The sequence below is a fragment of the Carassius auratus genome, unplaced genomic scaffold (assembly GCF_003368295.1).
Source record: "Carassius auratus strain Wakin unplaced genomic scaffold, ASM336829v1 scaf_tig00036493, whole genome shotgun sequence".
Classification (NCBI taxonomy): Eukaryota; Metazoa; Chordata; class Actinopteri; order Cypriniformes; family Cyprinidae; genus Carassius; species Carassius auratus.
The window spans coordinates 55,698-67,500 of record NW_020526307.1 but is presented as its reverse complement, the minus strand read 5'-3'; the positions used below and the strand labels follow the sequence as shown (position 1 = coordinate 67,500).

The 11,803-nt window shown below is 37.3% G+C and overlaps 6 non-coding genes and 1 pseudogene across 6 annotated transcripts in view; all 7 read right to left on the bottom strand.

Annotated features, from left to right (window-relative positions):
• LOC113082573 (5S ribosomal RNA) overlaps window positions 1-85 on the bottom strand; it is a 119-nt gene extending 34 nt beyond the window's left edge. The window contains exon 1 of the ribosomal RNA XR_003282762.1: window positions 1-85. This exon is cut by the window's left edge and continues 34 nt beyond it. This is a non-coding gene — a ribosomal RNA (5S ribosomal RNA).
• A 936-nt stretch (window positions 86-1,021) lies between these two features.
• LOC113082572 (5S ribosomal RNA) lies at window positions 1,022-1,140 on the bottom strand. The gene has a single exon (XR_003282761.1). It is a non-coding gene; the product is annotated as a 5S ribosomal RNA (ribosomal RNA).
• Window positions 1,141-1,501: 361 nt separating this feature from the next.
• On the bottom strand, window positions 1,502-1,620 carry LOC113082570 (5S ribosomal RNA). Its single transcript, XR_003282760.1, has one exon. It is a non-coding gene; the product is annotated as a 5S ribosomal RNA (ribosomal RNA).
• A 374-nt stretch (window positions 1,621-1,994) lies between these two features.
• On the bottom strand, window positions 1,995-2,113 carry LOC113082517 (5S ribosomal RNA). Its single transcript, XR_003282713.1, has one exon. It is a non-coding gene; the product is annotated as a 5S ribosomal RNA (ribosomal RNA).
• A 648-nt stretch (window positions 2,114-2,761) lies between these two features.
• LOC113082530 (uncharacterized) lies at window positions 2,762-2,880 on the bottom strand (annotated as a pseudogene).
• Window positions 2,881-3,249: 369 nt separating this feature from the next.
• LOC113082569 (5S ribosomal RNA) lies at window positions 3,250-3,368 on the bottom strand. Its single transcript, XR_003282759.1, has one exon. It is a non-coding gene; the product is annotated as a 5S ribosomal RNA (ribosomal RNA).
• Window positions 3,369-4,032: 664 nt separating this feature from the next.
• On the bottom strand, window positions 4,033-4,151 carry LOC113082514 (5S ribosomal RNA). Its single transcript, XR_003282710.1, has one exon. It is a non-coding gene; the product is annotated as a 5S ribosomal RNA (ribosomal RNA).
• Window positions 4,152-11,803: the final 7,652 nt, after the last annotated feature.

The following is an 11,803-nucleotide window of genomic DNA, read 5'->3' as shown; positions in this document are numbered from 1 at the left end:
CATCCAAGTACTAACCAGGCCCAAACCTGCTTAGCTTCCGAGAGCAGACGAGATCGGGCATAGCCAGGTTGGTATGGCCGTAAGCGAAGACTGCTGCAAAGAGAGGGCTATTTAAAGACCATCCCATCTTATCGCCAGTACATTATATAAGTAGGAAAGAAAACCCAAAAGCTTAAAGCACCTGGTATTCCTAGGCAGTCTCTCATCCAAGTACTAACCAGACCTAAACCTGCTAAGATTCAGATATCGGGCATTGACTTTTTTTTTTTGTTTTTTTTTTTGCAAGATTATTATATAAATCGTGAAATTTTCCAAAAAGTTTAAAGCACCTGGTATTCCCAGGCAGTCTCCCATCCATGTACTAACCAGGCCCAAACCTGCTAATATTCAGAGATCGGGCATTGACTCTATTTTTTGGCTAAATTATTATATACAAAGTGAAAAGTTTCAAAAAAGCTTAAAGCACCTGGTATTCCTAGGCAGTCTCTCATCCAAGTACTAACCAGACCTAAACCTGGTAAGATTCAGAGATCGGGCATTGACTCATTTTTTTTTTTTTTTTTTTTTTGCAAGATTATTATATAAATCGTGAAATTTTCCAAAAAGTTTAAAGCACCTGGTATTCCCAGGCAGTCTCCTATCCATGTACTATCCAGGCCCAAACCTGCTAATATTCAGAGATCGGGCATTGACTCTATTTTTTGGCTAAATTATTATATACAAAGTGAAAAGTTTCAAAAAAGCTTAAAGCACCTGGTATTCCTAGGCAGTCTCTCATCCAAGTACTAACCAGACCTAAACCTGGTAAGATTCAGAGATCGGGCATTGACTCTTTTTTTTTTTTTTTTGCAAGATTATTATATAAATCGTGAAATTTTCCAAAAAGTTTAAAGCACCTGGTATTCCCAGGCAGTCTCCAAACCATGTACTAACCAGGCCCAAACCTGCTAATATTCAGAGATCGGGCATTGACTCTATTTTTTGGCAAAATTATTATATACTAAGTGAAAAGTTTCCAAAAAGCTTACAGCACCTGGTATTCCCAGGCGGTCTCCCATCCAAGTACTAACCAGGCCCAAACCTGCTTAGCTTCCGAGAGCAGACGAGATCGGGCATAGCCAGGTTGGTATGGCCGTAAGCGAAGACTGCTGCAAAGAGAGGGCTATTTAAAGACCAGCCCATCTAATCACCAGTACATTATATAAGTAGGAAAGAAAACCCAAAAGCTTAAAGCACCTGGTATTCCTAGGCAGTCTCTCATCCAAGTACTAACCAGACCTAAACCTGCTAAGATTCAGATATCGGGCATTGACTTTTTTTTTTTTTTTGCAAGATTATTATATAAATCGTGAAATTTTCCAAAAAGTTTAAAGCACCTGGTATTCCCAGGCAGTCTCCAAACCATGTACTAACCAGGCCCAAACCTGCTAATATTCAGAGATCAGGCATTGACTCTATTTTTTGGCAAAATTATTATATACTAAGTGAAAAGTTTCCAAAAAGCTTACAGCACCTGGTATTCCCAGGCGGTCTCCCATCCAAGTACTAACCAGGCCCAAACCTGCTTAGCTTCCGAGAGCAGACGAGATCGGGCATAGCCAGGTTGGTATGGCCGTAAGCGAAGACTGCTGCAAAGAGAGGGCTATTTAAAGACCATCCCATCTAATCGCCAGTACATTATATAAGTAGGAAAGAAAACCCAAAAGCTTAAAGCACCTGGTATTCCTAGGCAGTCTCTCATCCAAGTACTAACCAGACCTAAACCTGCTAAGATTCAGATATCGGGCATTGACTTTTTTTTTTTTTTTTTTTTTTTTTTTTGCAAGATTATTATATAAATCGTGAAATTTTCCAAAAAGTTTAAAGCACCTGGTATTCCCAGGCAGTCTCCAAACCATGTACTAACCAGGCCCAAACCTGCTAATATTCAGAGATCGGGCATTGACTCTATTTTTTGGCAAAATTATTATATACTAAGTGAAAAGTTTCCAAAAAGCTTACAGCACCTGGTATTCCCAGGCGGTCTCCCATCCAAGTACTAACCAGGCCCAAACCTGCTTAGCTTCCGAGAGCAGATGAGATCGGGCATAGCCAGGTTGGTATGGCCGTAAGCGAAGACTGCTGCAAAGAGAGGGCTATTTAAAGACCAGCCCATCTAATCACCGGTATATTATATAAGTAGCAAAGAAAACTCAAAAGCTTAAAGCACCTGGTATTCCTAGGCAGTCTCTCATCCAAGTACTAACCAGACCTAAACCTGCTAAGATTCAGATATCGGGCATTGACTTTTTTTTTTTTTTTGCAAGATTATTATATAAATCGTGAAATTTTCCAAAAAGTTTAAAGCACCTGGTATTCCCAGGCAGTCTCCTATCCATGTACTAACCAGGCCCAAACCTGCTAATATTCAGAGATCGGGCATTGACTCTATTTTTTGGCTAAATTATTATATACAAAGTGAAAAGTTTCAAAAAAGCTTTAAGCATCTGGTATTCCTAGGCAGTCTCTCATCCAAGTACTAACCAGACCTAAACCTGGTAAGATTCAGAGATCGGGCATTGACTCTTTTTTTTTTTTTTTTTTTTTTTGCAAGATTATTATATAAATCGTGAAAATTTCCAAAAAGTTTAAAGCACCTGGTATTCCCAGGCAGTCTCCCATCCATGTACTAACCAGGACCAAACCTGCTAATATTCAGAGATCGGGCATTGACTCTATTTTTTGGCTAAATTATTATATACAAAGTGAAAAGTTTCAAAAAAGCTTAAAGCACCTGGTATTCCTAGGCAGTCTCTCATCCAAGTACTAACCAGGCCCAAACCTGCTTAGCTTCCGAGAGCAGACAAGATCGGGCATAGCCAGGTTGGCATGGCCGTAAGCGAAGACTGCTGCAAAGAGAGGGCTATTTAAAGACCAGCCCATCTAATCACCAGTACATTATATAAGTAGGAAAGAAAACCCAAAAGCTTAAAGCACCTGGTATTCCTAGGCAGTCTCTCATCCAAGTACTAACCAGACCTAAACCTGCTAAGATTCAGATATCGGGCATTGACTTTTTTTTTTTTTTTTTTTTTTTGCAAGATTATTATATAAATCGTGAAATTTTTCAAAAAGTTTAAAGCACCTGGTATTCCCAGGCAGTCTCCAAACCATGTACTAACCAGGCCCAAACCTGCTAATATTCAGAGATCGGGCATTGACTCTATTTTTTGGCAAAATTATTATATACTAAGTGAAAAGTTTCCAAAAAGCTTACAGCACCTGGTATTCCCAGGCGGTCTCCCATCCAAGTACTAACCAGGCCCAAACCTGCTTAGCTTCCGAGAGCAGACGAGATCGGGCATAGCCAGGTTGGTATGGCCGTAAGCGAAGACTGCTGTAAAGAGAGGGCTATTTAAAGATCATCCCATCTAATCGCCAGTACATTATACAAGTAGGAAAGAAAACCCAAAAGCTTAAAGCACCTGGTATTCCTAGGCAGTCTCTCATCCAAGTACTAACCAGACCTAAACCTGGTAAGATTCAGAGATCGGGCATTGACTCATTTTTTTTTTTTTTTTTTTTTTTTTGCAAGATTATTATATAAATCGTGAAAATTTCCAAAAAGTTTAAAGCACCTGGTATTCCCAGGCAGTCTCCCATCCATGTACTAACCAGGCCCAAACCTGCTAATATTCAGAGATCGGGCATTGACTCTATTTTTTGGCTAAATTATTATATACAAAGTGAAAAGTTTCAAAAAAGCTTAAAGCACCTGGTATTCCTAGGCAGTCTCTCATCCAAGTACTAACAAGAACCTAAACCTGGTAAGATTCAGAGATCGTGCATTGACTCTTTTTTTTTTTTTTTTTTTTTTTTTGCAAGATTATTATATAAATCGTGAAATTTTCCAAAAAGTTTAAAGCACCTGGTATTCCCAGGCAGTCTCCAAACCATGTACTAACCAGGCCCAAACCTGCTAATATTCAGTGATCGGGCATTGACTCTATTTTTTGGCAAAATTATTATATACTAAGTGAAAAGTTTCCAAAAAGCTTACAGCACCTGGTATTCCCAGGCGGTCTCCCATCCAGGTACTAACCAGGCCCAAACCTGCTTAGCTTCCGAGAGCAGACGAGATCGGGCATAGCCAGGTTGGTATGGCCGTAAGCGAAGACTGCTGCAAAGAGAGGGCTATTTAAAGACCAGCCCATCTAATCACCAGTACATTATATAAGTAGGAAAGAAAACCCAAACGTTTAAAGCACCTGGTATTCCTAGGCAGTCTCTCATCCAAGTACTAACCAGACCTAAACCTGCTAAGATTCAGATATCGGGCATTGACTTTTTTTTTTTTTTTTTTTTTTTTGCAAGATTATTATATAAATCGTGAAATTTTCCAAAAAGTTTAAAGCACCTTGTATTCCCAGGCAGTCTCCAAACCATGTACTAACCAGGCCCAAACCTGCTAATATTCAGAGATCAGGCATTGACTCTATTTTTTGGCAAAATTATTATATACTAAGTGAAAAGTTTCCAAAAAGCTTACAGCACCTGGTATTCCCAGGCGGTCTCCCATCCAAGTACTAACCAGGCCCAAACCTGCTTAGCTTCCGAGAGCAGACGAGATCGGGCATAGCTTTTTTTTTTTTTTTTTTTTTTTTTTTTTTATTCACAGTCAAAATATAAGTTGTGTACAAGACTTTAAAGCTTTTACAGGGAAATTTTCATAAAAACAAAAGCATTTCACAAAAGCATTTTTCCAAAATATGCATAACACTAAAAACCAAAAACATCTAAATTCACAAATTCATCAAATTCTTTAATCTTCTCTTGGCATATAAAAGTGCTTTTGTTTTAAAATATATGTAACCTCCTTCGTAAAAATTCCATAAAAATCCCCCATCTTGTTTTCCAGTTTAAAATAACTGTACAGCATTTTTACATAATCTTCAACCAACTGTTTAAAAATCAACCATAGGTTAGCAATAAAATCTCTGTTTTTGACTATATTCCTTCTTTTCCATATTGCTTTTTTGGCCAAAATTAAAAACAAATTAATTAGTTTCTTGTTTGCTGTATTCTCTGCCATTCCCAACATAAAAAATCTATTCCAGTTACAGTCCCCCTCATTATCTCTTAAGTCTTTGATTATTTCCTTTAATTCCTTAAAAAATGGGCTCAACTTCTCACAGAATAAAAACAAATGTAAAATTCCTTCATCTTCTTTTTTACAAACTCTGCATTGGGCATTAGTTTCTTTCTGCATTGCACACAATCTCATTTCAGTAAAAATCACATTTTGTCTAATAAAATAATCAAAACTTTGTAAATCCACATCCAACCATTTCCATGTCATGTTCTTCCATATATCTTCCTCTTCAATTTCATTAAAATGCCTTATCCATAACTGATTGGCAAGAGGTTTTTTAAAAACTCTATTTATAAAAAACCCATAAAACATTTTAACAGAACCCAAATTAAAATTCACCATATTGTCTTTACATTTTAGAAACACGCTCATTTTCTTTTCTTTTTCTCCCTCCTTAATAATTTCTTCCAGCCATTGTCCTGGGATTGCTTTTTTTACTTGTTCATATTGTCTTTTTAAAACATTTACATTAAAGTCGTCCTCCTCCTCATCCATTGCATCTATGATCACTTGAAGTGGTAAAAATCCCTCTTTAAATTCCCATAAAACATCCCTCACCTTTACAAACCCTGCTTGCAACCACTTCTTAAAATAGATATCATACTCTTGCATCTTTATTTTCCCATTTAAAAACAGAGGTTGATTTAAAATCATTTCTCTCCCCTCCGGATTAAAATCCACCTCTGTTAAAAAAAACCTCCAAGCGCTTAAAACCTCTTTGTAAAATGGTGGGATCCCCTCCATCATCCAATTCTTAAGCTTCATCCATAAAACATTTTCCCCCAAATTAAAATTCCCACATTTATTTAAATAAAGAGCCATCAATCTCTTCCACTCTGCTCTGTTCGTATCATCCAAATATTTTCTTACCACCTTTACTCTCATGCTTTTCATTTTTTGTTCTACATCCACCAAACCCATCCCTCCCTCCCCCGGTTTCCCAATCAGTGTAAAATATGCAATTCTTGGAGGCTTTTTGTCCCATAAAAATTCTAAAACACATTTCTTTATTCTCTTAAAAACCCAGTCTGGCAATGGCATCACATGTAATGTATACCACATTCTAGATAACATTAGCATGTTTACAACTAAAATTTTCCCTTTTAAACTTAAAAACCTGCTTCTCCAGAAAATCAGTCTTCTTTCCATCCCTCCCACCGTCTCTTCCCACATACTGTCCGTAGCCTCCTTTTCATTCTTTGCTACAATTATTCCTAAAATCTTTATTTCTTGCACCTCTGTAAACTTACAGACCCCTGTAAGAACCTCTGCCCTTCCATATTTCATGTATACAGTTTTTTCTTCATTTATCTTTGCACCCGAACCCTCACAATACAGTTTTGTTTTCTCCATCACTCTTTTAACACTTTCTACATTTTCAACCACAATTGTCGTGTCATCAGCATATTGAAATATTGTCTTTAATTCTTCTCCCTCTTCCATTTGTATTCCATTTATTCTTTTTTCTCTATTTATTAAAAGCCCTAAAGGTTCTGCTACCAATGAGTACAACTGCGCCGACAATGGACACCCCTGTCTTATGGATCTTAAAACTTTAAAAGGTTGAGTTAAAAAACCATTGCATTTTACTTTTGTAAAAATATCCCTGTATAAAACCGAAATCCATTTAATAAAATTATTCCCAAACCCAAATTCCTTTAAAACTGCAAATAAAAAGCCATGTTCAACTCTGTCAAAAGCCTTTTCAAAATCCATACTAATAACATAAGCACTTTTGCCTTTTTCTTTTATATACCCTGCTATATCTCTAATGCTGCTAGTAACATCTGCTATATCTCTCGCCTTTACTCCATACGCCTGGTTTGTTTCTATTATATTTGGCATGACATTTTTTAATCTGTTTGCTAAGACCTTGGCTAAAATTTTAAAATCAGTGTTTAGCATTGTAATGGGTCTAAAATTTTTCAGCTCAGTTTTGTCTCCTTTTTTCTTGTATATTATTTTCATTAATCCTAGCCCCATTCTTGGGCTTACTCTTTCTTTTTTAAAAACTTCTTCAAAAATTTCATTTAAAATCACGCTTACTTTTTCTTTAAAAACTTTGTAAAACTCACTTCCAATACCATCTACTCCGGGGCTTTTCCTCACTCTTAATTGATTTATGGCATGTATGATCTCTTCAGTTTCTATTTCCCTTTCACATATTTTTTTATCCTGTTCGCCAACTTTCCTTGTTATCTGTTGCAACAAAATATTCATTTTTTCCTCATCTCCCCCCTCAGACTTAAAAAGTTCCTCATAAAATGATTTCACTTCTTTTAAAATCCCCTCTGTATCGGAGACCACCATTCCATTGCTACTTTTAAGTTCTTTAATTGTTTCCGCTCTCCCCCTGCTTTTCTCAAGATTAAAAAAGAATCTGTTACATTTTTCCCCTTCCACCGTATATTTTGCTTTGCTTCTCAACATTGCCCCCTTGCATTTCTCCTCTTCTATTTTTCTCAACGTATTTTCTATTTCAATTACTTTTTGCACATCTACTTGGTTTTTATTTAACTCCTCTTTTAGAGTTCTCCTTATTTCTCTCTCCTTGGTTCTTTTAACCTTTTGTAATAAATTACAGTAGTTCATAGAATATTTCTTAATATCATACTTAACATTTTCCCACCATTGCCTTTTGTCTTCCATATACATCAGGTCTTTTTTCCTCCCATCTAATATCATTTCAATCTCTTTTTTAAAACTTTCATTCTTTAAAACCTCAGTGTTTAAAATCCACACCCCAGGTCCCTTTGTTTGTCTTTTAAAATCCATCGTCATTAAAACCATTTTGTGATCGCTTAAGGTCGTTTCTTTGTAAAATATTCCATCAATGAAACATTCAAGATTTCTGGTACTTAAAAAATAGTCTATTCTGGTTTGGCACATAAAATTCCCCACCAACTGTCTTCTTGAAAATTCCTTCTTTTTTCCATTTCTTTCCCGCCACACATCAATCATATTTTTCTCTTCCATCAATGACCTTAATTCTTTTCTACCCCCATCCGATTTAAAAACCATCCCATTTGCCATATCCATTTTACTAAAAACAGTGTTAAAATCCCCTGCAATCACCACCTTCCCCCATTTTTCAATTACATCAGCTAAAACATTAAAGTATATTTTCTTTTCTTTTTCTCCATTGGGAGCGTGCACGTTCACTAGAACAAATTTGTCTTCTTCCATTTCGATTTCTACCACCATACATTTTCCTTTTTTATCATTATATATAAGTTTTGTCTTTATACCTCTGTCTTTTCTTATTAAAACCGCCACTCCTCCTCCCATTTTTTCCTCTTCATTGTTAACAAGTAATTCCCCTTCCCATCTTTTTCTAATATCCTCCATAACATTCTCTTTCCAGTTTGTCTCTTGCAATAAAATCACATCTTCATTTCGACACAATTCCTTCACCTTTTCAAATTTATAAACATTCATTAATCCTCTAGCATTAAAAGTCACAATTTTCAGCACCATAAAATAAAATAAAAGCCATAAAATCCCCATTTTGTCAGTTCATTCACTCTCCTTCCTTTACCATTTCCCCACTGTCTTGTTTTTCATCACATCCTTGTTTTAATACTTTTCTTTTGGCTTTCTCTAAATTTGGTGTTACCTTAGTTTGTCTTCTTCTTTTATTGATTCCTGTAGTGCCGGCATCGTTGATGCATTCACTGTCTTTGTCCATTCTCCCATCCTCGCTGACCCACTCCTGATCCTCTGTCTTTTCCAGTTGAATCTGTAAAGTATCAGTTATTTCCATCAGTGACCCCGTTTCCTCACTGCACTGCGTTGATCCAGTCCTTTCACTTTCCTCTTCAACGTCCGTGCTTGTGGTATCCTCTCTTGGTGTCCCTTCCGTGTTTTCGTGTAGCTCCTCTTCACCGGCTTCCTCATGCATCTGCCCACACCCCTGCTCTTCCTCCTGATGTTGTTCTCCGAACCAGCACTCGCACTTGTTTAACACAAGCCTGCAGTCCGGGCACCTCACCGCATTACAGTCCCTCGCGAAATGTCCCCTTTCCGAGCACTTATAGCATTTGAAGTCAGGACAGTCCTTCATCATGTGTTCAGGGCTCATACATAACCTACAGGTTCTCACCTGCTGGCTATGTATCACCCTGAAATACTGAGGTCCTTCTTCCGTCTCCATTCTCGTGCTGTAGGGCAGGGAAGCCACCTCTTTTGGAAACCGTACTCTCAGGAACCTCGTTCCATCCTCAATGCGGGTGCCTGGGTAGAATCTCCTTTTGATCTGTGAGATAGGAGTCACCCCCCATCCCTCCAGCTTCTTTAAAATATCGTCATCCTCCAAGTAAGCAGGCAGATGCATGAAAGATACAGCAAAATCCTTATTGTTCAACTTTTTAATTTCACAAGTCTTTCCTTTAATCATCAATCCTTCTTCCAGTTTCTCAATATCTTCCTCTTTTTCCAATGTAATTTCATATTGTTTCATCATTTTTGGTCTTACCGCTAGTATGCTAGTCACTTCGATCTTGTCTTTCAATGCTTCTATAATGTCCTCTGCTCTCCCATCTTGTACCTCCGTCAAATCAATCACTACCGTTGCTTCCTTGGTATAGATCCGTTTCATTCGCCTTTCTGGGTAATCCTTTTCTCGTTGTCTTTGATCCAGTCCATTTTCAGTTAGCTGCCTTGTCTTTTTTGCCAAATCCATGTCTGTAGCCGTTAATCCGTCCATTTTAACAAAAAACACAAAACTAAAAAGATCCCTCCCAAACAGCAAAGCTGTTGGGAGGACAAATAACAAAAATAACACAAAAAACTAGAAACAAAAATACTTATCTTGAACAAAAACAACGCAAAAAAACAACACAAAAGTTTGGGTGAGCCTTTCTCACCTCCCTATAGCCAACACACTTCCTGTTTCTCACTAGCTCTCTAGCGCCCTCAGGTTGGTATGGCCGTAAGCGAAGACTGCTGCAAAGAGAGGGCTATTTAAAGACCATCCCATCTTATCGCCAGTACATTATATAAGTAGGAAAGAAAACCCAAAAGCTTAAAGCACCTGGTATTCCTAGGCAGTCTCTCATCCAAGTACTAACCAGACCTAAACCTGCTAAGATTCAGATATCGGGCATTGACTTTTTTTTTTTTGTTTTTTTTTTTGCAAGATTATTATATAAATCGTGAAATTTTCCAAAAAGTTTAAAGCACCTGGTATTCCCAGGCAGTCTCCCATCCATGTACTAACCAGGCCCAAACCTGCTAATATTCAGAGATCGGGCATTGACTCTATTTTTTGGCAAAATTATTATATACAAAGTGAAAAGTTTCAAAAAAGCTTAAAGCACCTGGTATTCCTAGGCAGTCTCTCATCCAAGTACTAACCAGACCTAAACCTGGTAAGATTCAGAGATCGGGCATTGACTCATTTTTTTTTTTTTTTTTTTTTTTGCAAGATTATTATATAAATCGTGAAATTTTCCAAAAAGTTTAAAGCACCTTGTATTCCCAGGCAGTCTCCAAACCATGTACTAACCAGGCCCAAACCTGCTAATATTCAGAGATCAGGCATTGACTCTATTTTTTGGCAAAATTATTATATACTAAGTGAAAAGTTTCCAAAAAGCTTTGTAGCAGAAATGAGTCAAATCAGACAAATCAAAGAGTCTATCAGAGCTGTGTGCACTGAAACATGAGCTGAATTCCTCAGGAAGTCATAAATCAGTTCTAGTGCCACAGGAACTAAGCAAGATAACCAACCAACCAACCAACTTGTTCACACAACAGCTTTCAACATAAACACCAATAGAACAATTATTGACAATTTTAATTCGAAGAAGAGATTGTCAAATTTATTGTTCGTGATTGAAATGCAACGCTGGACATCACATGTAAACCCAGGAGATCAAGTTAAATACTTGCATTGACTTCCCCCCCAGCCAGTGAAACCAGACTGAAATTCCTAAGGGGGAAGGGCTTTAAACCTTTGTCTTCACAGAAAAGTCCTTTGCCAGAGAATGGCAAAGAAACCCTTTTTATATATTATATATGGACCAGAATGAACTTAAAAAAGACTTATGAATGAATCATTCCATTGCTTAACTCCATATTCATTTACGTGTAACCCACACATTTGACTATCATGTATAATCACTTATTGTGTATGTCTTTTGATAACTATAGGATACCTAGTCATGTCTAGTATTCAAATAATCGCATTTTCTTGCTTGATATTGTCCTGACAATCATTTATTTGTAAAATATATCATAATCATGTTATAGGAATCATGTCCAAAATTAGACCCTGTGAGGCAAGAACCACATGCTTGGTAAGATAAACAATGATTTATGATACCCACCCCAAGAACATATCTGATTGGTCAAGGCAACATTTGAGGGGTGGCCAACAAGGAAGTTTAAAAACTTTGGACACGATTAAATCTTGCTTTTAGTTCTAGTCTGCCTGCTGCTATTAGCCATGTCGGCTTTTAGTCTGCTTTTAGTTCTAGTCTAGCTGCTGCTATTAGCCATGTCGGCTTTTAGTTCTAGCATTGCTCGTGCTATCAGTCATGCCTGCTCTTAGCTTTTAGCTTGTAGCTTTGCTACCTAGCTTTAGCTTGTAGCATCTAGCCATGCGGTAGTCATCATTGTTCTTTGAGCGCGGTTCCAGCGTGCCTGCCTGCTGCTACTATGAGAAGGAAC